Source organism: Clupea harengus, chromosome 21, assembly GCF_900700415.2.
Source record: "Clupea harengus chromosome 21, Ch_v2.0.2, whole genome shotgun sequence".
Taxonomy (NCBI): Eukaryota; Metazoa; Chordata; class Actinopteri; order Clupeiformes; family Clupeidae; genus Clupea; species Clupea harengus.
Window position 1 is genome coordinate 7,044,307 of NC_045172.1, and position 26,031 is coordinate 7,070,337.

General features: G+C 40.4%; 4 long non-coding RNA genes across 5 annotated transcripts; all 4 read right to left on the reverse strand.

The window, feature by feature from the left end:
* Positions 1–3,784: 3,784 nt before the first annotated feature.
* LOC116218184 lies at positions 3,785–24,177 on the reverse strand. 2 transcript variants are annotated; one of them, XR_004162717.1, is made up of 4 exons: positions 23,956–24,177; positions 23,660–23,818; positions 23,091–23,250; positions 3,830–3,876 (listed from the first exon to the last, which is right to left on the reverse strand). It is a non-coding gene; the product is annotated as an uncharacterized LOC116218184 (long non-coding RNA). The 2 variants fall into 2 exon arrangements; XR_004162718.2 differs by lacking the exons at positions 23,091–23,250; positions 23,660–23,818; positions 23,956–24,177 and adding exons at positions 4,075–4,234; positions 4,674–4,747 and having other exon boundaries at positions 3,785–3,876.
* LOC116218185 lies at positions 4,798–5,544 on the reverse strand. The gene is made up of 3 exons (XR_004162719.1): positions 5,512–5,544; positions 4,967–5,048; positions 4,798–4,832 (listed from the first exon to the last, which is right to left on the reverse strand). It is a non-coding gene; the product is annotated as an uncharacterized LOC116218185 (long non-coding RNA).
* Positions 7,549–8,137, reverse strand: LOC116218187. The gene is made up of 2 exons (XR_004162721.1): positions 8,086–8,137; positions 7,549–7,586 (listed from the first exon to the last, which is right to left on the reverse strand). It is a non-coding gene; the product is annotated as an uncharacterized LOC116218187 (long non-coding RNA).
* On the reverse strand, positions 8,865–9,417 carry LOC116218186. Its single transcript, XR_004162720.1, has 3 exons — positions 9,333–9,417; positions 9,111–9,220; positions 8,865–9,003 (listed from the first exon to the last, which is right to left on the reverse strand). It is a non-coding gene; the product is annotated as an uncharacterized LOC116218186 (long non-coding RNA).
* Positions 24,178–26,031: the final 1,854 nt, after the last annotated feature.

Below are 26,031 nucleotides of genomic sequence, written 5' to 3' on the forward strand. Positions count from 1 at the left end.
GCCAATATGGGATTACAGCAGACAACACAGGAAGTGTGAGGGTTGCACGATGGGCTAGTAACATGTAGAACCTGCATGTTTGCTCTCAACCTCCTCAGAATTCATGAAGAATTATTTTATGTACAGATCATTAGGCAATTCATTACAGTTTGCAGCAATGTTTGACAAATTGCTCTTAATATTTCACAGCAGAATGTTACCAGTGACCTTGCATGACCTTTTGCTCTGTGACAGTAGAAGAGATGATCAATAGTCTGTCACCCACTAAACACAGGTCAGATGTCCGTCTGATTTCTTTGACAATTAATGATTTCATTTTTGCATTTTTGTGCTGCATTTTGGTTCTTTTTAGTTGTATTACAGATTTGTCTGTAAGTGACATTTTGTACAGTTGTAAATTCATCAATAAAATGTATTTCGTAAATCGTTAAAATGACTCTTGGTCTCTTTTCATGAAGTCCTATTTGTCATCAGAGAGCCCAACATATAAGGTACATGAATTTCACTCTTGATTCTCATTTGTGTGAGAATTGCACTGAGTGAAGACCGAACAGGGTGGAAGAAAAACTACATTCAATTGCATTTCTTTACCATACAGAATCAGTGGTGTTATATTCTTGGCAGGAGCAATCATCTGAACTTTTTTTTGAACTGGAAGTATGAAAGAACATGAAACAAAATCCTCATGAATTTGGAACGGAAAGATAAAACTCTTTCTGTTCTTAGAGAGGATGAGTTCAACCATCAAAGGTGTAGTAGGTAAAGTAATATAGTTATTGCAGTAACAGGTAAAGGGATTGACTATACTGGGAAAGGTGTCAACGTAAAGGGGCTTGTCAACCTACAATGATTAAGACATATTTTTTTAAATAGTTAACACACAAACAAAATATAACATATATCCAGTGAGATTAACATACTTGATTCACTAATTCTGGGTCTAGGTCTATAGTGAAAGTGTTATTCCTTTTAACGGACAGATGGACGGACGGACGGAAGGGGGGCCAGAGAGGAAGAGAGACTTTCTGATGTAGTTTTTCTGCATCGAGTCCTGTTTTGGTCTTTATTTGGTATTGTAGTGTTGCTGGGATGGAGTAGCAGAACATCTGTGCTAAAGACTGTTGGAAGCTTTGCAGCATGCTGTGGGGTAATAGATTGAGTTGTTGTTTTAGCTGTTAGTGGTTAAAGGTGCATTCATTTTGTGTCTGGTGTGAGCATGTATGAAGCAGTTATTAGCTGTTATGATTTCATCTGTGCATCTGAGATTGTGCTGAGTATGGGGCACAGGTCTCTGTTTCCGCGTAGCATTCCTCCATGTTGGCTCGCAACAGTATGTTTTTTTTTTTTCACCTAGTAGGAGACCAGCAGACAGAAAGCAAAGTTGAGTAAGATGTAGATTCCCTCTGAGTAAGAGGAGGCGAGGACAAGGTATCCCAACACCCAGGACAGTACCAGCACCACTCCTAGAGAGAAGGTACACACAAGTTTCTTCTGAGAAAAGCACTAGAAATCCCCACAGCATTAGCTTCTTTAAGTCAAAATTGTCCTTGTCATCTGTAGCTAGCCAACATCTGGAAAATTACACAGTCAAGAAAAAACACAAATGTTAAGAAACTGAAAGAGAACTCTGAGAGACTGGTGTGGCAAGACTACACGTTGTGGAGATAACTGGCTGAGCTCATAGTGTAACTGAAGAGCAGAACTAAAGGTCATATTGGACACTGTGCAGCATGAACTTAACAGGCAGGATTTAACTTGACAGAGAAATGATTCAGAAAATAAAAATCGCCCGTTGATCTCTTTTGATTTTACAATTGTATGCTAGAGAAAATGTGAAAATGTCATACTTTGAACTGAATAAATAAATTAAAATGCGGGCCGTAATGCTCTGCCAATAATTTACAAGAGAAAAAAACGTATTTGACTCATCCTCCTCTTGGCACCCAGTAAGACTAATCATAAACACGTATTTATCACTGGAGTCCACCAATAGCAAATACTTGTCTGAACAAGAAAATAAACTATGAGGCATCTGATGATTTGGTTTGTAAGTAGCCCATTCCATCACAATACAGTACTGTCAGAAAGTATTCAGACCCCTTGACTTTTTTACATTTTGCTATGTGCAGTCTTACGCTAAAATCATTTAAAATTATGTTTCCCCTCATCAAAGCATCACAAAACCCCAGTGTGCCATCTAACTCTTGTGAACCTTTAATACAGCAACATTTAACTTAACTTAAACCTAGCATCTATAAAGCATTATAAACACATTTACAAACAATAAGCGGCATTTGGCCTAAGGCAAACATGTTATCGGTGCCATTATAAAGAGGTAAAACTAGGCTTTATTATACATTCTGATACTTAAAGGTTTCTGTTTTGTCTTAATGTTCATAGTGATGGATATGGACACAAAAATACAAAACTCAAAAGCATTACCCATTTATTTAGCATTCTTAGAACTTTTCCAAAGTAGTCGCTATCTGCTTATAAGAGATAGACCAACACATAGTCTGACACATAAGACATACATGTCACAAACATATGAACATATATTAATTCCCTACCCCACCGTGTGTATATGAGTACAAGTGATTCTGGGTCGTAACATTAGTGCTGGAGAGTTAGTTTGTTGAGTGCGGTACTGGCAAAGGGCTGTATTGCTGTAAATTGCTGTGTCTGCGACCAGAGGGCAGCAGTGTGAAGAGAGGATTAAAGTAACAGTATGTAGCAATTGTAATTTAGGGTTAGCAATTTTACCTTAAAATAACAGCTTAAAAAAATTGGGGCGCTACAATGACGTTTAATATGGAGAATGGCCTCCGTGCCATTGCCATACCAGGATCCGTAGGCATATTACTGCTCTATGTAGTTTTCTGGAAGCCGCCGAGTACTACTCTCTGCCGGACTAGTAAGTAACTTATTTGCCGTCTTGCTTTGTCTTGTGTTACTGTGTTAGGAAAGTTGTTGACTCACTAGTTTGCCATATTGTCAAAGTAAGCCCATTTCAACAGGTTTCGCTTGGTTTAGCTGCTAGCATCTCGTTAGCGATTAGCAATTCCTCCGTTGTGCTGCTTTAAGGGGATTATCAGTGTTCAAATTACCCTGCACTTCCCAGGGGGGCGTACTGTAACTAACTTTTACACAGGCAACAACTATGCACAGCAATACAGCCTAGGCATACACTGCCATGAACACTGCCACATCATAGAGGAACCTCTGCCACACACAGTAAGGACACACAGGTAGCATGAATACACAGCAATAGGCCATAAACATCACTGTCAGCCACATCTATTGACAAAAAATGGCACTCACCATAACCACAAACAGTAAGAAAACCCCAAATGCATAGAAAGATTGCTATCACTATTAGTGCTGAACCTAAAGGAAACCATGTGTTGACATGACTGCCTAAAAAGCCGGCTGAAGAAAGGATCTGCCTGAAACGTCCAGGTGGCATTAAAATAAAATAAAACAAAAATGAATTACAAGTCCAGGTGTGCACACTGTTACTACCTAAATGGTTGCCATGGTCATAATTGCCATGGTCATAATTGTCTGTTTTTTACTTCCTCCTCTGTTATTAATAATTTAGCGTCTAAAGCTTGGTGTTGCCACAGACGATTCATGTCAACCACCATCAGTTTTAGAAATGACTGAATTCTAGATCAGAATGATCAGAAATGGTCTGTGAGAAGGTTCCGGCAGACTGTTCTGCGTCTGCACTTTTTGACAACTCATGTGAGCCTACATGACGTTCTTCTGTCTTTGAAGACCAATCTCAGGGGCAGATACTGAATGTGTGATGGACAGGAACATCTTCCTGAAGTAGGCGGTCCTCACCGTAAACAAAATGAAGATCTGTAAGCCCTGCATAGGCACAGCGTATGGACAGACAGACCGACAGACAGACAGATAAAGAGTGTGATAGAGCAAGACAGATTACAGTTACCCACATATTGCCTTTAAAAACTATCTGAAAATACATTGAAGTTTCAATCAAGTGTCTGTTTGGGATATGAAGAAATTGGTTAGAGTTTATTTGTGTATACATCTATCTTTACTGACCTGGGTGGTGTTACACACACAGAATAATATGCTGAAGATGTTGCTCAGTGTGGGGTTACTGGTAGAGATTACCAGGTAGCCCAGAACCCAAGTAAGGCCGAGGAGAGCCCCCAGAGAGAAGCTGCTCATGAACAACTTCTTCAGTGAGGTGCTGCTTGTGCTGCAAAGAACAAATAAGAGAACCTACTGAAGTGAAGTGCTGCACTGGCAGATTATGCTTCACTCTAACTGGAATTAGGCCACACAAGGCATATGGTAACGTACATCTCATTGTGTCAGGATCCCTGTGACGTGTGTGTGTGTGTCAGCCAGACATGCAATTGTTTGTACTTCTATAAACTCGCTTTCAACGTATATGTGTTGTGAAAACACTGTGGTTGTGGTGGGAGTATGCATGAGGGCTGGAAATCATTAGTCTTGGTAAATTAATTAATTCTGTGGTACATCTGTACAAAGTTTTTGTATATCCCATGAACAGTTAACCTGGTTTGTAAATTAGTTTATTATAGATACATCATAAAAACTGAGAGAACTTGGAAGAATGTAGTTATTATTCCATAAACACACCTGACGATTTGTACGAAATGTAAACAAGTTACCTGCTTAACAGGGGATCCTTCTTGCATGTAGAAATTCCAAAGTATATTAACACTGTAGTATTCAAAAGCAGCATAATAGCTACTGGAAGCAAAAAGCCCCAAAAAAGTGGCTTTCCAAATTCAAACTCCCCATCTTGGTTCAGAGCCGCAAGCCAACAGCTGAAACATTAGTAACATCTGTACATTATGGCTGACAAGGTCAGTTCACCAAAATTACATCATTGATTAACTTCAATCAGTTTTGATTATTTCTTTTAACGTCTTCATTTATGACTGCATTGGCTGTTACTCACAACTCTTCTCGTCGATAGCCCAAAGGATCATCCACTCTGTAAGTCACTCCTAGTGTGATTGCAACCACAACAGCAGGGAATCCTGTGACGGAGAGAAGATGATGACACCTGTGGCACTCTATCACATATTATACAGAAAGACCTGGACGTGCTACAAGAAACTCCCAGGTCCAGTGAGTCAGGATTTATTTAATGCACATAAATGGCTTGGCATTGTGTTCTCTGTTTTTTGTAGTAGGTCCGTTGCATTAACAACATAAATTCTTCTTTGTACTCCTCCCTCCATATACCAAAGCACATAACCTTTGTTGTGGCAATGTCCACTTGTGGTCTCCTACTCTTAACTCAGCATAACTCAGCATCTCTGTTACCTTACCACTGTATGTTCACATTCACAAATACCAACCCACCAATCAAAGCACAAGTGTGTCTGGTACACTCCCTACTAGACTACTGTCTCTCTGTTGCTCCTGTTTCTTTGTTAGATGTGCAATTACACATTTCCATTTTATGGATTTATGTAGAGATCTGGCGCTATTACTAACCCCAGCCTATAGCTATGGACACCGCCAGGGATCCTCTCGGTGGACCTGAGAGGGTTTTTCTGATGAGTAAGAATATGTGCCCAGCGTAGAGTGTGTTCCAGGTGAAGGTGGCTAACAGGAAGTACTGCATCAGGGCAGTGAACGCAGTGCAGGGCCCTTTGTCAGGCTCCTGGTGGAGGTCAGAGGACGGGATGGTGTTTTCCTCTGACGCTCTGATGTCCCGGTCTAAACTGGCGTTGGGGATTTTTATTCCAAACAGGAAGAGGAAGTAAAAGATGGTCATACACACACAGATGCTGACCAGGAGGATTGTGGGAGCACTCTTTCTGGACTTTCTGTGAAGAACAAAAAAAAAAGTTCTCCATTTAGACAATGAAACTAGAAAGACGAAGTGCGTCGTCAAGTTATCAAATCAGTATATATAGCAGTAGATTATGTTCTAAGCTGTTGTTATGACTTCTGAACACCAAATGAGTTTCTTTTCCAAGTCATCAAAATGAAATCCATTGATGCCATTTCAACTCTTTTCCAGTAGATGGCACTACCTTCTCAATATCAACATATTGAATTGGACGAGGGAGAATGAAAATGTTCAGGGGCGTGGCATCATTTTGTTTATGGGTGTGTCGTGCACACAAAAGGCTTGGTGCAATGTTTTCTGTTTAATAAAGTGTGCATGCAAATTTCCAAGATCTCTACTGATAGACAAGACTTGATCCACACCCACATCCAAAAAACACATGCAACTTCTAATCTAATAACAAAAGTCTTAATAGCAAGCTTCTGTAAGCACCTACCTGGTGATAATTTGGAATATTATAGTTAATATCAGTCCCACGATAGACAAAAAGCACCCCACAATGCTGATCAAACTCAGTGCCTCAGCATACTTCGGATCTGCCCTAACAGACTGAAAAATACAGATATGTGTAAGCTCTCTTGTAACTCACAGTAGCACACAGATGAATAAGAAATATCTTAACATATATGTGTGCACACAATAAATAATCTTTCACTTGAAATGTGCAAATTAAATAAAAAATGAAACAACTTTTATACACAAACGCAGATGAAGTTCTGGATGTTTTTCCAAGGTTTAGAATGAAGTAAGCAATCAAACTGAATTAAATTGCAGTACTAACCATCAGCAGAGCAAAGTTAGTAGTGTGGTTACAGCGACACTGGAGACTCCCAGTGGAGAGGCTCACTTTGGAGCAGCCCTTGGTGCTCCAGTCATTCAGGTCGTAGTCCCAAAACACACAAGCAAAGTCATGCAGGACTTTGTCAGACACATTCTATGGTAAACAAACCATGCATTTGACCATCTTAGTCCACAAATGTAAACAAACACAGATGCAGAAGGTTTAAGCTAGATGGAAAACATCCAATTCCGCAGGCCACCAGTGCGGGTTTTTATTATTGTGGTTTACTACAGTATTGTAGCTGTAACAGAGACTTTTGTGATGGCTCTTACTGAGAGGCTGCACATTTTCTCTACCAAACCATGGCAGATCACATACCGCTATCAGAATGGACTATATTTTGTCTTCTATCTTTACTGGATCTCACCCTGTCTTGCAGGCTGTGATTTAGCAGTGACATACTGTACACATTCAAAATGTGGGTTTTGCTCCTCATCACGCTTGGCCTCATCGTTACTCTTTAGGAAACCACAAAGAGTTAACTTCTCCTTACCTTGGGTATGAACCGTAAGTTCACTTGTTCGGCTTTGACATTTCTTAGACTTCCAGAGATCACCATCCTCCTAGTGCCAAGAGAGGGCTGGAAGACTTTTGACCTGAAGAGGAGGTCGTTCTCATAGAGCACAAAACCAACGCTAATGCTTTGACTCCGCTCTGGCAAAGAAACAGAGAAGGAGAGAAAGAAAATTGCAGTACAGTACAGATGACACTGACCAGACTATGCAGATACTATCACCCAACATGAAAATCATCCGTACATACCTGGGGGAAGTCTGATGAAAATCTGGACATCAGAGGGAATTTGAGTATTTTCAATTTCTGAGATGTTCTTTTTCAGTTGTATTCTGTTTGTTGTAAAGTTATTTGATGTGCCTATTGTTTAATGATGGGGAGAATAGGGTCAATACTGAGAAAGGCCACACCATTTTAGGAGCAAGCTCTAAAGACCCCAAAGCCAAAACCAACCAAGTCATTATTTTCATGGACATATTTGTTCTGTTATGTTTTATATGCATTAACAATATCAGCTGAACAAAAGTATTTGTAAAGTCACAGCATAAAGCAGCAATTGAGATAGTGTAAAATAATTCCCTACATCTCTTATACACATTTGGGGCTGGTACATTCCAGGCCTTACAATGAAGGCAATGTATATATTCCTGAGGCCTAGCTAGCACGCTTTCATTTTACTGTGTTTTTAACTATGTTCCCAACCTCAAAAAACACTCATGCATGTATGTTACAGAAGTTTGCCTCAGTAAACAATATAAAAAATGTCTCTCTATTATCCCTTCAATTGACATGAGGGCAAGCTAAAGGAAAGGTCTGACTAGGGTTGTAATATACATATATATATATATATATAACTCACCAGAGAGTGCACTGAATTGGATGCCTGCTGTCTGGTCACTTCGCACCTGAGTTGACTGAACCACCAGTCTGGGCTGAACCACCAATAATGCATTATTACTCTGACTTACTGAAAACCTTTCCAAGGTTCCTGTTAGTCTGGGGAAAATGGAGGTTAACACCCACATATACACACACACACACACACACACACACACACACACACACACACACACACACACACACACACACACACACACACACACACACACACACACACACACACACACACACACACACACACACAGGTCTTAGTATCTTACCTCACAATGTCATTGCTTTGCTCAGGGAACTGTTGAGGATCAGCAGCCAGTAGCTGACTAATTGTTGTCACAGCAGCTTCAGCTATCCCCTGTAAAGAGATGCAAAGATGTAAAGTACACCTTTGTAAGGATGCTGTCCTTGTCTGTCACACTGAAACTTGCTTCAAATAGGAACACTTCTGCTGACATTTTAATATTTGTTGCCTCTGATTGCCAGTTACGGCACAATTTCACGCAACTGGATATGGATATGCCGTGCAAAGGATGTTAAGACTGTGTAGGCCAGGCCAATTTGCTGGGTATGCCAAACAGTAATCCCATCATTGAACCACCACAAAGGGTACAATTAGTGAAAATTACAACGAAAGCCAATTTGGGGGTTTAAGCACCCACACCCCTTCTTTGAAAAGAATTGGTGCAAACTAGTGCAAGCTAGTATGTTACATGACCTACATGAGCATTACCTCTGTAATGTTGATGCTGTTGGACAGGATGGTATTTATTATCTTTGCTGCGGAAGTGATGTTTGAGGCCGTCAGCTGCTCTGGTCTGGAAGTAAGGATCTGTGTACTGCTTGCTAGCTGCTGTGCTTCCACTGCCCCAAGTGAAACTGTGACCTGATCGGAGGACGTGGAAAGACATAAAATACATAGATTTGGAGGAAAACACACAAACAGAAAGGTTGCAGATCTTCAAACTACTAACCATAACCTCAGTTACTCACATTGGCTCGAATATTCTCAAGGGTTAATTCACATTCAATTTTTTCAATGGAGTCAAATTTTGGGTTTCCATTGTTGTACGAGCACCTGGCTGAGGCTCTGGAAATACCAGCTATATGGAGTGGAAGGAGAGGAGGGGAGGGGACACATCAATATGTTTGATTTGCCCAAATGGCATGAATTAACTGAACATGTTACCAATCCTTGTCAAGAGATTTACATACAGTTGGTTGTACCAGGTTGACACGTCTGTGAAGAGTAAGCAAACCAGCCAACTACAGTTTGTTGGAATTTGAAATCTTCCCGTTGAGTCTTATTACAGAAGTTAGCTAAAATAAAGAAAATATAAGCAATAGTTTAGGAACATAGCAATAATCTGTACATACTATGCAGATTCAGTACATTAGTGAGATTAATCAAACTGTATAATACTTGTGCATGACCAGTGACATCGAACATGTTGATAATAATCTCAAACCCCAACTGAACATTACATGTTGGACATAATTGTAAATCCAAAATCAGCCAGTCAAAGAGGGAAATGTACTGTTTCTCCCACATTATGCAAAGTATGAGGAAATGATTCGCACCAATAGAGCAGGTGTCACCACTCCACTCATCTGGACAGATGCAGACTCCATCTTGCACCATGCCACCGTTGAAGCATTTTAGTAGGACTTTAGGGGTTGTGGTATTGGAAGTAGGTGATGGAGGACTTGATGTTGCTTGTCGTCGTTGGTTTTTTTCATGAAAAAGGAAAATTGTTGTGCTGCAGTCTGGATTCGTGGTTGGGATAGTTTGGGCTGTATTGAATAGTGCTGTAAAAGAGATACAGGCACAATAGAAGACATATAAATAAGAAAACTCCACATAACATTTTTAGCATATTCATGTTATGGAAAAAACAAATAGTATGAGCCTGTCTTGTCATTGAGAAAAGTCAATGATAGCTACAGTATACCCTTCAGTTTGACCTTAACTTTACTCTTTGCATGACATTCAAATTAGGGAGCTTATTATGTGGCCAAAATGTCAAAGGGCCCATGTGGTTTAAGAACAAGACGCTAAACATCTTTACAGCAATAGCTATTTTCATGAAACACAATGGTGGCCAAATGGAATGATTCATGAGGGTAAATTATATTTAATTTAAAGCTTAAAATGTATTTAATACAATTTAGTATACATTTTGTATATCATAATGTACAATACATTGTGGTGGATAAATAAAGGACACAGCTATTGATAAATCTTTTTATAAATTTTCAAAAACACCACGTATGTCAAACATAGACTAAATGCTAATAGTTATCCATTTGGCAAATGCCCAAGCTGAGATGATTAAGCGGATTTCCTTAAACAAATGAAAAACCTGGCATCATACTTTCAGCAGCCTTTGAAACCAAATGAAAGCAAATTAAGCAAACAAAATAAGCAGAATTGCTACAATGATGAATGAAACGAGTAACACGGAACGTAATCTGTAACATGATATTCACTTATGATAAGGTTCAAATACTTGGGTACATAGAAGCATGGTTACAACATGCATTTCTGCAATTCTAAATTATGTCTACATGTATGCAGTATATTTACATTACTCCAACCATAAGGTTTACAAATTATTATGATATGACAGCTTTTTCTACTTTCAGGAAACTATTTTAAAGTACCTTACCTGCCAACAGCACAAGTATCAAGGAACAACTCTCCATTGTCCAGCTTCTTCCGTGATGCATCTAGTTAAAAAAATACATACCTTTCTAAATAACAACTTCCTGCAAAACTCACCTCAGCCCGCTCAGAGTTGAAATACAGTGCAGTCAATAAAGTGCCAACAATACTTAAATACCTCAAGATGTATTGCATGTATTGTCTTTTGTCAGTAGAACTGATGACACTGAATAGTATTTCTGATGTTTGTAGCTCAAAGACACAGTGTTTCTGTTTGTCATAACCAAAACAAAAAAGGGTGGAGGAATTTATGGCTGTAATACCCAGGTAAGCGCTGCAATAAAATGAGCACTTTCTGTCAGTAAACAACATAGCTTCAATACTTCACTAGACTGACACAATTCTGGCACTCTGAGATTCTTTGGAATGAAGAGTGCGTTACAAATAAAATGCATTATTATTATTATTATTACAATTCATACATAATTTCATAGCAGATTGGGTTACATTTCATCTGGGCATGGCTCATTTGTCTACCTGTATATCAAAAACCAGTCACTCAAACCCAGAATATCAGAAAACAATTTGGCACAGGTCATGATTTACATTAGGATGATAAACTGGATGAAATCAGCTTTGGAGGCATTTTGCCAGTACTATGTATATATATTTTATTTCAACTACCTCTTTTTTAATTTAATCTGGCATGCATGTGATCATGTGTCAGCCAACCATGACTAAACATAACTCATTAAAACTAAACAAACTAAATTCCCACACACCTTGCCGGGAAGCCTCTCCCTTTATTTATAGACTATCTTTGCTGTGGGATTCAAGTTAATGTGCCACCTTTGACCAAAAAGTCTACATGCATGTCATGTGTTAAGCTATATATGAAAACAGATGACCAAATGAAACCAAATGAGTCTCAGATCACAAAAGTTTAATATGTATAAATGGCACAAGGATATTATTTGTGGATGTTGTGAAAACAGTGCTGAGGATACAGATGACCCCGGCCCAAGCCGAAAAAAAGAACATTGTAGTTTGTTAAATGGACTTTTTGTCATTTGTCATTTGTCATTTCAACAGTAACTGAACCAATGCTGTTTTGGGAACATTTTCCAATGGACATCTTTGTGTCCATATCTCCTAACCACTCACAGGAGTCACTAAGGCTGTAAACCTCTTTGTGAAAAGCAACTTCTGGAACAGACATGATGTTTGCCACAGCCAAAATCATCCTTTGGAAGATGGGTGTTCTCACTGTGAATAAAATGAAGATATGCAAGCCCTGTTGCCAAGTGATAGAAGATTGGTGGTTGGACAGGTGGACAAACAAACAAGCAGCGGAGAGGAGAGAAGGAATACATTTCCAGCTTATCTTCTGATCTTATCTTCAATATATCTTCCTATGACTCTAACAGCATGTGATGGAGCTTTGATATATGATTTGATGTGATGTTGTACTGACCTCAGTGGTGTTACACACACAAAATGCAATGCTGAAGATGAAGTTCAGTGTACTATCTCTGATAGCGAGCACCAGGTAGCCCAAAATCCAGGTGAGGCCGAGAAGAGAAGCTTGTCATAATAATAATAATAATAAACTTTATTTGTATAGCACCTTTCATACAAAACAATGTAGCTCAAAGTGCTTAACTTCTTTAACGTGGCCTTGTTTGTGCAGGAGAAATCAAATAGGATGGAAACACTTAGACTATGGCAAGAATACCAAGTATTAAATAGGTTACTTAAATTTAAGGATGATTTTAATAAATGTAAGGATCTCTGTAAACGTTTCTGTGGAATTTGACCTTTGTTTTACAGTAGTTTTACACCAATGCAAGTCCACAAAACTATAGTTTGTCTTTGTCACTGCACAATGTTTGTGTCAGTCCAGGAAGGCTATAACAGATTAATTAATTCACATTCATTGTTAACCATTGTTCTATCCATCACCACTTAGCTGGGTTCAGTGGGTGGAGGGAAATGCTGTTTTGACTTGTACTGCAGGTGAGATCACAGAAACCACACTGGAAACAAAGTCACTGAGGCAATGAAACAGCTGCTTTGGGTTGTTGAGGTTTTTCTGGCATTTGTAACACATTCCAACAAAAAAGTGTTATCTTCTGAACACAGAGTTTTAAACCTGGTTTTATAGATAGTGGTGGAATTGTTGACATATTGTAAAAGTATACACAACGTTTCAAATGTATGGAGCAATGTACAGAATATACCATGGGGTCAGTCTTGCATGTAGGATGTCCAAAGTATGCTAAAACTGCAACGTTGAAAATAAGCATTATGGCCACTGGGAGCAAAAAGCCCCAGAACATTGGCTTTGTTTAGTCAAAATCCCCATTGTGGCCTTGAGCAGCAAGCCAACAGCTGAAACAGCGAAATCAAACATGATATGACTACTATTACCAAATTATAAATGATTTATTAGAACAGTGATAATTAACTGGTCTCCTTGTGTCAGGAACGTCAGGACTGAAGCGATAACCGTAAACAGATTTTATTGGTGATCAGCCAGGGAACCGGAAAACAACCGGGAAAAAACAAACGAAAACAGGGATAATGCTCAGAGGATATAAAGTTCACTTATAATGCAAAACACAGAAGATCTTCGTTGTTAATAACCAAAAATACTCAAAAAGGTGTTGTAATAAACCAAAAATACAAAAGCGCAGAAGTTTTAACCCAAACGGACTTGAACACCAGAAGAGAGACTAGGAAACAGTGGAGCGCAGGAGCTCGGACACAAACAAGAATGGAGCACAAAACCTGGAAATCGAGACACTGAACTAGGAAGTGGCAGGACTCGCTGTCGGGAACCGGTTGAGTCAGAGTTTCACCTCCTTATACCAACGAGGCGAAACAGGGAGTGAGGAGTTTATATTGTGTGAGTGACAGGTGCAGGTGATCGTGCAATCTGGAGATGGGGAAGGTGACAGGTGAGTGTGATCAGTGTTCGTGTGATTGTGAATGTGACTGAGGCAGGTGCTGGTGCAAGCAATCAGGGGATTGGGAAGGAGATTGTGGCAGGTGTGCAGAGTCAGGAGGGGGCATGGCAGGAGCAGTAAGCACTGACATGACACCTTGACAATGTGAAAGATGATTAGGGTTTACAGATGGGAGGTTTTTTTAGCCTGTTAAATTGCAATATCTCATTCTTGCATGGCATTATTGGCCTACCATTGTAGTTTTCATTTCAGTACAGTTTGCAACTTTCTAGTCATTGGCAGTTTCAAGAAAAAAAATCCAATTAGCTAATTAATTAATACCATTCTTTAACCTTTGCATTAATGTGTGAAATCAGCTCCCTTCATTCATGTGTGGAGCACAACAACGGTAGCATTGTAAGAAGACTAGAAATTCAGTACTCACAACTCTTCCCGTCGATAGCCCAGAGGTTTATCCACACTGTAGGTCACTCCCAATGTGATTACAGGGAATCCTAAGCAGCAGAGACCAAAATGGTAACATATTGAAATATAGCTGCAAGCAGCAATGGGGTGGCCAAGCAGGTCAGATGACACTGAAGAAGCTTTCGACATCCTCAGAAGAGGGTGAATTTGAACCTATGACGATGCCAACGACAGGACACCAACTTAACCTAGTGAGCTATTCTCAGTAGTGAGAATCACAGAGTTCAGTCACGCTGTAAAAAAAATAAGCAGTTTTTCCTGTGGCAAGCAGTTGTAAGATTTGGACCAAGTTTAAACAGCGTAATTCAGTTTTATTTTGACATGTCAAGGTGATTGTGGTCTGAAGATAATCTGTGCCAAATTTGGTGAATATTTGATATTCAAAAACGTTGTATTCATTCATTTCAAAACAGCGGAGAATCTATATAACTGGGTATGATGTAATGCGTTAAACTCGTTTTGATCCAGGGAATACAATGATATCTCATTTTGGAAAATGCGGCATATGGTTCAAAAGTAACGTGTGTAAACACATCTTCAACTTTGACCCATTGGTGGCGCTAGAGCAGCGGTTCTCAAACTGGGGTCTGCGGACCCCTTGGGGTCCGCGACGCCCTGCCTGGGGGTCCGCGAAAAAGTCTGGCTTCCAAAGTTTTTTTTTTTAAAATGTATTTAATTTTTTATTTATTTATTGCAATACAGACGGTTTACTGGTACTAGAAACGTTTTGAAAGGTATAAGTATAGTTACTTCATTAAAAAAGCACTCTTTGTTCCGCTCCCTGTCAGGCTGCCTGCACGCATTGACTACAAGGGCGGGGCTGCCCAGCTCTCACACATGCAACAGACAGCCTTCACTCACAGCGAGTGATCTCAGGGGAGACATGGCCTCATGTGCAGGAGCCCTGGCCGACCGTCCTCGGCTTGTTTAAAAAAAATAAGTGATATCTGGAAGTACTTCGGACACGAAGCAGACTGTGAAGGAAAGCCCATCGACACACAGAGACCCGTCTGTAAAACATGCTTCAAAGCCACTCAGGCAAAGGGAGGTAACACGTCAAATATGGCTAAGCACCTCTCAGACAGACACCCATAACTTTTAAGAGAGTTCAAAGAACGACAGGTTAGCAAATGTGATTATAAACATGAACACCCCCAGGGTCACCCATATGCAGCCTAACACGAGTAGGCTTAGCCTGGTTTAGCGACAAGCGATTTTCCCCATCACAGAATTTTGACTATGCGTAGTACAATGATCATAATGCAGTGTGGTTAACGTAACTAAACCGTACTTTTCAGGCTAGTAATATTAACTGCCATAATCTGCAAGTGATGCATTTAATCTTCTATCAGTGCGGATCGTGTTTATCGTTGCAGAAGGCCCTTTCTTAAAGATAGGTTCGCCGAAGGCATATCGGGTGGCCCTATTGCATGTAGCTATTCTCGTTTAAGACGTTGATCTAGCTTTCAATTTGGCTGCAAGAACGTAGCCCAGTTCATTGTCAAAATTAACCTCTAGAAAGAAAACGCTATACGTGTATAATCAATGCAGTGATGTCACCATGTTGTTTTCATTAGTATCTTGCTGGAGGCTAGTACTAATATGAATGCCAAGTGTTCGTGACAACGCTAATACAGACAAGTGCTCATGACATCCGCCATAAAACAACTGCAGATATCTGGCTTCCAAAGGTTGCCATCGTTCAGTGACAACAAGACCGGGTAAATAAACTGGACTGGACAAACTATGTGCTGAGAGACAGGAACACCCTTCTCATTGATGACACACAGACACACACAACACCACCACTGAAAAGAGTTTATCATATTTTTTGTACAGAGATTTGTACGGAGTGTCAGTCGGGGATACCAGTTTTTGATAACATTAGGTGGATATTTCATGTTTGTTAATGTCTTTGTTAAAAATAAATCTTCAGAATCATCTCCGTTGGAAAACCCTATAATCTGAGTTGTATTGGAAAACCCTACAATCTGCTTTGATAAAAAATGTTATTCCATCAATATTTGGTTTTTATGTAAGGTAAACATTATTTAGCTTCTCAGCACATTTTCCAAAAGATAATTTACAAATCTATCCTACATACTGTCAAGTAATGCCAAATGTAACACAATGATTATCTAAAACTCTTGTAATATTAGTACTATATGATTTTAGAGTAAAAGAGTCCAAAAGCATATAACATTACAAATAGCTACAAGCCTATATGGTTTAATTTGGGATGCGATTATGAGGGGGTCCTCAGAAAAAAATTTACCCTTTGAGGGGAACCCCTGCGCTAGAGGGTTCGAATGGGAGACATGAAAATTGATGAGGGGACTGGTCCCAAAGAGTGTGCCAAATTTCACAACTTTTGACCATGCGGTTCTAGGGGCTGCCATAGACTCCAATGGCAGAGGAAGATGATGTATAATAATAATAAATAGAAACCCTTAGGTGGCTTTGCAGCTTCGCTGCTTGGCCACCAAATAATCTTACATGAAGTCATTACTCACATCTTAACGTACCTCAAGGAGTAGGACAACTTCAGCTTGTGGACTATGCTATTTGGTGTTTTTTTGGAGTCTTAAGGAGTCCATAGCCTTGGATTGTGTTTCCTGGAACTCTTTTACTGCTACGTCATTGTAAATTATACCTCAAGCTTTAGGCCTACCTACCTTAACATCTTGAGGGGTATCCCAGAATAAGGTTTGTAAGGTAAGATAACAAAGTTTTGAGGATGAAGATATGTGGTGCTGATGCCCCGGTACTAGTTAGGTACCTTGTCCTGTTTTAATTGTACTGAATGTATTTTATGGTTTCAGTTACTTACCCCAACCTGTTGCTATGGAGATTCCCTGAAATCCTCTTGGTGGACCTGAGAAGGTGTTTTTAAACAGCAGGAATATGTGCACAGCGTAGAGTGTGTTCCAGGTGAAGGTGGCTAACAGGAAGTACTGCATCAGGGCAGTGAGTGCAGTGAGTGCAGTGAGGGCAGTGAGTGCAGTGAGGGCAGTGAGTGCAGTGAGGGCAGTGAGTGAGGGCAGTGAGTGCAGTGAGTGCAGTGAGTGCAGTGAGGGCAGTGAGTGAGGGCAGTGAGTGCAGTGAGTGCAGTGAGGGCAGTGAGTGCAGTGAGGGCAGTGAGGGCAGTGAGGGCAGTGAGTGCAGTGAGGGCAGTGAGTGCAGTGAGGGCAGTGAGTGCAGTGAGGGCAGTGAGTGAGGGCAGTGAGTGCAGTGAGTGCAGTGAGTGCAGTGAGGGCAGTGAGTGAGGGCAGTGAGTGCAGTGAGTGCAGTGAGGGCAGTGAGTGCAGTGAGGGCAGTGAGGGCAGTGAGGGCAGTGAGTGCAGTGAGGGCAATGAGTGCAGTGAGGGCAGTGAGTGCAGTGAGGGCAATGAGTGCAGTGAGGGCAGTGAGTGCAGTGAGGGCAATGAGTGCAGTGAGGGCAGTGAGTGCAATGAGGGCAATGAGTGCAGTGAGGGCAGTGAGGGCAGTGAGTGCAGGGCAGTGAGTGCAGTGAGGGCAGTGAGTGCAGTGAGTGCAGGGCAGTGAGTGCAGTGAGGGCAGTGAGTGAGGGCAGTGAGGGCAGTGAGTGAGTGCAGTGAGTGCAGTGAGTGCAGTGAGGGCAGTGAGGGCAGTGAGTGCAGTGAGGGCAGTGAGTGCAGTGAGTGAGGGCAGTGAGGGCAGTGAGTGCAGTGAGGGCAGTGAGTGCAGTGAGGGCAGTGAGTGCAGTGAGGGCAGTGAGTGAGGGCAGTGAGGGCAGTGAGTGAGTGCAGTGAGTGCAGTGAGGGCAGTGAGTGCAGTGAGTGCAGTGAGTGCAGTGAGGGCAGTGAGTGCAGTGAGTGAGTGCAGTGAGGGCAGTGAGGGCAGTGAGTGCAGTGAGTGAGGGCAGTGAGGGCAGTGAGTGCAGTGAGTGCAGTGAGTGCAGTGAGGGCAGTGAGTGCAGTGAGTGCAGTGAGGGCAGTGAGTGCAGTGCAGGGCCCTTTGTCAGGATCCTGGAAGGGGTCAGAGGACAGGATGGTGTTTTCCTCTGACCCTCTGACGTCTCGGTTTAAACAGGCGTTGGGGTTTTTGATTCCAAACAGGAAGAGGAAGTAGAAGATGGTCATGGATACACAGATGCTCACCAGAAGAATAGTTGGAGAGCTCTGTCAGGTCTTCTTATGGACAAAAACATAAAATGATATTTAACTTTTTTGCTGAAAACATGTCGAATTTTTAAAACTACACTCAGAGGTGTAAAAAGTACTGAAATGTTGTACTCAAGTAAAAGTACAATTACTTTGATGAAATTTTACTTAAGTACAAGTAAAATTACCCATCTAAAAATCTACTCAAGTAAAAGTAAAAAGTAGTTCATTTAAAATGTACTTTAAGTAAAAGTTACTTAGTTACTTTCAACAACTTGATGGGGGCCGCTCCTATATAGTGCAAAAAAGGACAAGGAGTCATAAATCCAATACAAAAACTAGTTATTTTTAATTAAAGGAGAATCTTTAGGAATATAGGTGCAATGACATTAAACATGTTAAACATTAAACATGTCAACACAACATTTAAGAACTTTTGGGAGGACATGAACCACATGACAGCTAAAATAAAAAGTTAAAATGCCGCTGCCCCACTGTAAACTTTGGTTACTTTACTTATGTCCACCTTTAGAACATTAGTCTACAAACTTCTTGTTGAGTTTGAGCAGCAGCTGATTTTCAAGGTGAGTAGAGTTCATCCGGGCTCGCTTTGCATTGAACAGCAATCCAGCACAGCTGAAGAGTCGCTCGCAGGCGGCAGAGGCAGGTAGGCCAGTATTGAGTTTCCGGGACAGTTTTTTGATATTCTGAAAGGCGTTCAGCAGATCCATATTGACTGAGACACAGGCTAGGTACCCTTCTAACTCCCCTGTACCTTCTGACCTTTTGGACTTCATTGAGGAAAATAAATCATCTTCATCTGATGAATGTTGTCCGACTTGCTCCAGCCTCCAACATCTGGTCAAGGTGCTGTCTGACATAGACTAGACCTGTAGAATGACAAACAACATTTCTGACAATTTAAGAATTGAGCTGCCATCAAGAGTGCATCATAACACAGAAATAGCTATAAATAGCAACTTGAGATGACAGACTTACAGTATACAGAATTCTAGCATTATTTTCTATTTCTACATGTATCACAATTCATAATCCTCAATTCTTGCTAACCTGTGCTAGCCAAAATGAGGCTACTAGTGCCATGAAACGCATATTTTGCTTAATGGAGCAAAGCTAACTAAACGACAAAAATGCTGTCTGAACTACTAATGGAAAGGGACAAATACTGTACCTACCAACACATGCTTGCGCAGATTTGAAGATGAATTTTTATAAGCAGAAAGTTCTGACTGGCGGGTTAGGCACAGTTTACACAGCATTATATAGCTGTTGCCTCTTTTACGTTGGAAGGCAAACTGCTTGCTGAGATGTGGCCACGGGTTTTCTTCATCTTCTTTAATTTCAACCGGCGGAAAGTTCGGTGCTTCAGCTTGTTGGTTCGACCGCAGCTTGTTGGCAGTCCGCACTATCATCTTCCTCCATCTCTATTTCTCGTGACTCGGCACCGGTGCCTTGCATCGACTCCATCATCCACTCTATGCAGCATCCACCATTGCAGCGAGAATTGTCGTGCGCGATTCCCACCTTGAACTATGTTTTTTTTTTTTTTGTACTCAGTAACGGATGTAATTTCCAATGTAGCGAAGTACAATACTTCAGTCAAAATCTACTTAAGTAAAAGTAAAATTACCGATTTCAAAAACTACTTAAAAATTACAAAGTACACAAAAAAACTACTCAATTACAGTAACGTGAGTAAATGTAATTCGTTACTTTACACCTCTGACTACACTGGAGGTAAGCGGAATGTTAATATCAGGTCCTCTATCGGAGGCATTGGAGTTTTAGGTCTTAACTGTTCCTAGGATTGTAATGTTTTCCACAAAAACTGTTGAATCAAATCAGTATCCCAAATACCCTGAACACACACTTTCTTTCACATATTATTTATTTCCCATTTCTTTTTCAGTTCTGTTTCGATCTAGGTTATATATTTTATATTTGTCTTTACATTTATGTGATTTATGAGGATTACTATTTATTTATACCAACTAAATAAGTTTCTAAATTAATAAATACGGCCATATGGACTATGATTCTTGGTAGTCTTGACAATATAAAAGGCTGAGCAAATCACCTACCTGGTCATAATTTGGAATATTATTGTTATGATCATTCCCATTATAGAAAGAGTGCAGCCAATATTGCTCATCCAGCTCAAAGGTTCAGCATATATATTATCCTCCCTGAAAGACTTAAAAATGGATATTTAAACACACGCCTTGCATTAACTTTCAGTGGCAAAGAACCACATGACTGGGATAAGTGAGTATACTCACTTGAATGCCCAGCATGCTCAGTGAATGCATGTTTAAAATTCTTCTGAGATGATAAATTATCACTTTTACTTACAGGTACCAGTGGATTGGTTTGAATATGTCGAACATTTATCTACTTATGTTTAGAACAAGTCCCCCCATGCTGCTGGGAATGTCACTGAAGTACTAACCATCAGCACAGCGAAGTTAGTAGGGTGATTGCAGTGACACTGGAGACTACCAGTTGAGAGGTTGGCTTTGGAGCAGCCCTTGGTGCTCTAGTCATTCAGGCTGTAGTTACTTGCCATGTTGTTGAGTGGAGAGAAACGTGTGTGGTGTGATATTTAAAAGTTTTAGACATATCCAGTGGAACAAGAGCAGCGCTATTTGTCATGTATGTCCCATGAACTTAACAGGCAGGATTTTACTTGACAGAGAAATGATTCAGCACATAATTCTCGCCCGTTGATCTCTTTTGATTTTACAATTGTATGCTAGAGATACAAAAGTACATTTGTTATGGACTTAGTTACTTATGAACTAACTTGTCTGAAATAACAGAGAAAATGTCATACTTTGAACTGAATAAATACATTAAAACGAGGGCCGTAATGCTCTGCCAATAATTTACAAGAGAAAAAAACCTCATTGACTCATCCTCCTCTTGGCACCCAGTAAGACTAATCATAAACACGTATTTAACACTGGAGTCCACCCCCACCCCCAACCCCCTCATAGTGCAGTTGCATGTAGGCAGTCAAAGTCTCAAATTGGTGTCAAACTGAGCCAACCGACAGATCGTTTGTTTCCGGGGGGTTTTCAGATTCAACAATGGCATGAATTGTAGATACACCTTTATTGTGGTGGAGCTGAATTGCACAAGACACTTCCAGCATGTATGTGTGGACAAAGTGTTCATAGCTCATTCATCGCATAATTTCATCACTGAACTCATTTTACTCAAGTAGGTTTGGTAGGTTTAATGAGACTCACATTCTGCAGCCAATCCCCTGAATGATGAAAGAAGAGATGTGATTCTTGGGTTCTGACATTTTTATTTTATTTTATAAAATCCATGGCAAATTCTTGCCTGAACAAGAAAATAAACTATGAGGCATCTGATGCTTTGTTTTGTAAGTAGCCCATTCCATCACAATACAGTAGCCTACAGTCAGAAAGTATTCAGACCCCTTGACTTTTTTACATTTTGTTATGTGCAGTCTTACGCTAAAATCATTTAAAATCATGTTTCCCCTCATCAAAGCATCCACTTAGCTCTTGGGAACCTTTAATACAGCAACATTTAACTTAACTTAAACCTAGCATCTATAAAGCATTATAAACACATCTACAAACAATAAGCAGCATTTGGCCTAAGGCAAACATGCTATCAGTGCCATTATAAAGAGGTAAAACTGCGACCAGACGATAGCAGTGTGAAGAGAGGATTAAGGGGATTATCAGTGTTCAAATTATCCTGCACTTCCAAGGGGGGTGTACTGTAACCAACTTTTACACAGGCAACAACTATGCACAGCCATACAGCCTAGGCATACACTGCCATGATGAACACTGCCACATCATAGAGGAACCTCTGCCACACACAGTAAGGACACACAGGTAGCATGAATACACAGCAATAGGCCATAAACATCACTGTCAGCCACATCTATTGACAAAAAATGGCACTCACCATAACCACATACAGTAAGAAAACCTCAAATGCATAGAAAGATAACTATCACTATTAGTGCTGAACCTAAAGGAAACCATGTGTTGACATGACTGCCTAAAAAGCCGGCTGAAGAAAGGATCTGCCTGGAACGTTCAGGTGGCATTAAAATAAAATAAAACAAAAATGAATTATAAGTCCAGGTGTGCACACTGTTACTACCTAATTGGTTGCCATGGTCATAATTCGCTTTGCTTTTGTCTGTTTTTTACTTCCTCTCTCTGTTATTAATAATTTAGCGTCTAAAGCTTGGTGTTGCCACAGACGATTCATGTCAACCACCATCAGTTTTAGAAATTAATGAATTCTAGATCAGAATGACCCCCCCCCCAAAAAAAAAAAAACCAACCATTTCAAATGGAACTAGGGTTGCCCTGGCCAGAACTAAGGGCAATCCCAGGCCTCAGCGTAATTCGAACCGAGGGGATGATCAGTCATTTGCTATTATTTGCACCAGATGTGTGGTGTCTCTGTCATTCATGTTTCTCTGGCTGAATGTGTGATCTTCCTGAAGAAGGCTGTCCTCACCGTGAACAAAATGAAGATCTGTACGCCCTGCGTAGGCACAGCGCATGGACAGACAGACCGACAGATAGACAGATAAAGAGTGTGTTAGAACAAGACAGATTACAGTTACCCACATATTGCCTTTAAAATTGGTCATAGTTTCAATCAAGTGTCTGTTTGGGGTATGAAGAAATTGGTTAGTTTATTTGTGTATACATCTATCTTTACTGACCTGGGTGGTGTTACACACACAGAATAATATGCTGAAGATGTTGCTCAGTGTTGGGTCAGTGGTAGAGATTACCAGGTAGCCCAGAACCCAAGTAAGGCCGAGGAGAGCCCCCAGAGAGAAGCTGCTCATGAACAACTTCTTCAGTGAGGTGCTGCTTGTGCTGCAAAGAACAAATAAGAGAACCTACTGAAGTGAAGTGCTGCGCTGCCAGATTATGCTTCTCTAACTGGAATTAGGCCACACAGGGCATATGGTAACGTACATCTCATTGTGTCAGGATCCCTGTGTGTATGTGTGTGTGTGTGTGTGTGTGTGTGTGTGTGTGCATGCGCATTTAAGTGTCAGCCAGACATGCAATTGTTTGTACTTCTATAAACTCTCTTTCAACGTATATGTGTTGTGAGAACACTGTGGTTGTGATGGGAGTTTTTGTCTATCCCATGAACAGTTAACCTGGTTTGTAAATTTGTTTATTATAGATACATCATAAAAACTGAGAGAACTTGTAAGAATGTAGTTATTATTCCATAAACACACCTGACGATTTGAATGAAATGTAAACAAGTTACCTGCTTAACAGGGGATCCTTCTTGCATGTAGAAATTCCAAAGTATATTAACACTGCAGTATTCAAAAGCAGCATAATAGCTACTGGAAGCAAAAAGCCCCAAAAAAGTGGCTTTCCGAAGTCAAACTCCTCATCTTGGTTCAGAGCCGCAAGCCAACAGCTGAAACATTAGTAACATCTGTACATTACGGCTGACAAGGCCATTTCACCAAAATTACATCATTGATTAACTTCAATCAGTTTCGATTATTTCTTTTAACGTCTTCATTTATGACTGCATTGGCTGTTACTACTCACAACTCTTCTCGTCGATAGCCCAAAGGATCATCCACTCTGTAAGTCACTCCCAGTGTGATTGCAACCACAACAGCAGGGAATCCTGTGAAGGAGAGAAGAAGATGACACCTGTGGCATTCTATTTCATATTATACAGATAGACCTGGACGTGCTACAAGAAACTCCCAGGTCCAGTGAGTAAGGAGTTATTTAATGCACATAAATGGCTTGGCATAGTGTTCTCTGTTTTATGAAGTCGGTCCGTTGCATTCACAACATAAGTTCTTCAATTAACTCCTCTTAAGCACATAACCTTTGTTTTGGGAAGTGTCTCCTTGTGGTGCCCTACTCTCAACTCATTATAACTCAGCATCTCTGTTACCTTACCACTGGCATGTATGTTCACATTCACAAATACCAACCCACCAATTAAAGCACAAGTGTGTCTGGTACACTCCCTACTAGACTACTGCTCTCTGTTGCTCCTGTTTCTTTGTTAGATGTGCAATTACACAGTCTGTGTAATTTCCATTTTATGGATTTATGGAGAGATCTGGCACTATTACTAACCCCAGCCTGTAGCTATGGACACCGCCAGGAGTCCTCTAGGTGGACCTGAGAGGGTTTTTCTGATGAGTACGAATATGTGCCCAGCGTAGAGTGTGTTCCAGGTGAAGGTGGCTAACAGGAAGTACTGCATCAGGGCAGTGAACGCAGTGCAGGGCCCTTTGTCAGGATCCTGGTGGAGGTCAGAGGACAGGATGGTGTTCTCCTCTGACGCTCTGTTTAAACTGGCGCTGGGGTTTTTGATTCCAAACAGGAAGAGGAAGTAAAAGATGGTCATACACACACAGATGCTGACCAGGAGGATTGTGGGAGCACTCTTTCTGGACTTTCTGTGAAGAACAAAAAAAAAGTTTTCTCCATTTAGACAATGAAACTAGAAAGACGAAGTGCGTCGTCAAGTTATCAAATCAGTATATATAGCAGTAGATTATGTTCTAAGCTGTTGTTAGACTTCTGAAGAACAAATGAGTTTCTTTTCCAAGTAATCAAAATTAAATCCATTGATGCCATTTCAACTCTTTTCCAGTAGATGGCACTACCTTCTCAATATCAACATATTGAATTGGACAAGGGAGAATGAAAATGTTCAGGGGCGTGGCATCATTTGTAAATGTTAATGGGTGTGTTGTGCACACAAAAGGCTTGGTGCAATGTTTTCTGTTTAATAAAGTATGGCTGCTTTGAATTGCATGCAAATTTCCAAGATCTCTACTGATAGACAGGACTTGATCCACACCCACATCCAAAAAACTCATGCAACTTTAGGTTGAAATCTAATAACAAAAGTCTTAATAGCAAGCTTCTGTAAGCACCTACCTGGTGATAATTTGGAATATTATAGTTAATATCAGTCCCACGATAGACAAAGAGCACCCCACAATGCTGATCAAACTCAGTGACTCAGCATGCTTCGGATCTGCCCTAAAAGACTGAAAAATATAGATATGTGTAAGCTCTCTTGTAACTCAAAGTAGCACACAGATCAATAAGACATATCTTAACATATATGTGTGGACACAATATATAATCTTTCACTCGAAATGTGCAAATTAAATGAAAAATGTAGTGGGAAGGGCTGAATTTGTGAGAAATCGTCGGTGACTACGTTCACATCAACTCTACAGACATCCTCCAATTTAAATAATTATAATAATAATAAATACGAGAATATTTGTATCATTAACAATTACGTTTCACATTTATAGTCATGATTCTACGAAGCATTGTGATATCATAAATCAAACAAAAGCACTACACACGAACACTGCAAATGTAAGTGAATAAAAAAATAAGCACTACACTCAATCGCGTGGATATAGCCACAGTGGAATAGGATGGACACATCTACATTCTGCAACAGTATCTGCACCTCTGCATCAGTGAAGTTACGTCTCAGTTAGTGATGTGTCGTTCATTTTGAACGAATCCTTACAAGGACTCGAGAGTAACGAGTCCTCTCAAAAAAAGATTTGTTCATTTTCTCGTGGCCACGCATCGGGACTTGCATAGGCTCAGCCAAGGAAACAGAAA